This window comes from Equus quagga, chromosome 6, assembly GCF_021613505.1.
Source record: "Equus quagga isolate Etosha38 chromosome 6, UCLA_HA_Equagga_1.0, whole genome shotgun sequence".
Lineage (NCBI taxonomy): Eukaryota > Metazoa > Chordata > Mammalia > Perissodactyla > Equidae > Equus > Equus quagga.
The window spans coordinates 7,716,050-7,718,005 of NC_060272.1; positions in this window are offsets into that span (position 1 = coordinate 7,716,050).

Here is a 1,956-nt window from a genome sequence, read left to right on the forward strand (position 1 = left end):
CAGTAGTAAATGTTTTGAATTTCAACATAAGAAGACAGTCTCACACAATTTAAAATTCTGTAAAGATTAACTACAATAAGGATAATCTACGAAAGTCCACATAAAGCCCTTTCATAGAATGATGCAATTACGCCCCACAGATTTTCCATTTTAAGCACTGTTCAACACATTGTAAATACCAGCTAGTGGAATGTTATTAAATGAAGTCTAATAGCTCACCTTGATTCTGGGGCCCAGCTGCACAGAAGACCATGTGGAATTTTCTCCACTACGAGGTGATTAAAGGTTCCATTTTCATCAGAATTGCTTCAGGCTTTTCTTCCTCGACTAGTTGACTGACTCGCTCAGATTCCATACTTCAGTGTTGTTAATTTAGTTTAAGCACCTTCGTCCTTTTTATGAATGTAGAAATCTCGTGTATTTTTTAGTGTTGCTTAACATATCAAACTAAATTAGACATCATGGCTAAAAGCCAGTGGAAGCAATGGAACTCAATGCGGCTTTGATACCAGTCTACAGCCCCAACCTGGACACCACCTGCCCCCCCAATTCAGCAGTCCCCTTCAGATACCCCTCCCTGGGAGGTGTGCAGGAGGGACTCAACTCTGCAATTGGGATTGTTACCGCACAGGCCATGCACCACAGTACAGAAGACAGAAAGCAAAAATAATGAATGATCTATTGGTTAGTGTATTATTGCTATTATTTTAAATATCGGACAGTCAACAGGAGGTAAGCCAAAAGAAGGTATGTGGGAAGGTGGCAGCCAGTAAGAAGACAAACAAGGAAGGAATGGAGGAGAGTCGGGAAGAAGAAAGAGCAATTGGAGGGATCCATTTTAGCCCAGATTTGCAGGCAAGCAGCCCCACCCTGAAATCTACCTGGATTCCCCCCACCCACTTGCACTCACAAATGGATGGTGTGTTTTTCTCTCCTTTTCCTTCCCTTCTTCCTTCCCTCCTGTCTTCTGTCTGCTCCAGTGTCCCTCCTGTCAGAGGCTCCTCCCACCACACTTTGTCTCTTGTCCAGTGCACAGCACCATGCCGGGCATTGTTCATGCACATTCCATACCCCTGGCATCTCCGGCCATTCAAAGCAGGTGAGGATGCAGGTGACACAACCAGGTGCTGGAGACGCTCGCTGGAAGGTAAGAGTGGGAAGAACCCATGCAGCAGCACCCACGGCCACACACACGCCATGTGCATCCCCCCCACCGCAACACACATACACACAAATGCTTATCCTCACTCGCAGCCCTGGAATCCCATCAAATACCCACTCACTCAACTTTGCCGTTACCCCTCTTTTAAACAAAGACGCATGGAGAGCTGAGTCAAATTATTTGCTACGAACACCAGATACCAAGAGTAGCATGCCTCATTCCAAAGATGTGCCATGTTGTGCTGAAACCATAATGAGTCCGAGATGCTTTGGGAAGATGACTCAGCATTTTATTAAACTCATCCGTTTGGTGTTTGTACACAGCTCTCGCAGGGGAAAGAAAATCTTTAGAGCTGCAAGTTAGTAGTAATTGTTCATTTGAAACTTCCTATACCCTCTCCCCTCCCAAAAATCTCTTCCTTGGAAAAGAGGCAGCTGTGGTGATAGGACTGGTGACAGGGAAAGGCCAGAGTAGGGAGCGGGGAATGGGCCTGCCCTGGGCTGTATCGACCTAATGAAACATAAGGATATAGTCACAAGACTTCTTTTCTGAGATTGACAAGATAAGGCTCCGCTTTTCCATCTTCTCTGGGGCCCTAACTGAATGTGAGTGATGAATATGCAAGTGGAGCAGCTCCATCACTGTGGACGCGTTTTCCATGTGGACACCTCAGTGCTGTATTCTGTCTGGGCACCGTTGTTTGGGAGAGGCAAGGCCAACAGCCCAGATGCTCCCAGCCACCCACAGAATCCTGTCAAGAGTCATAAATTTGTGAGAGAAGGCAAAGATTTACA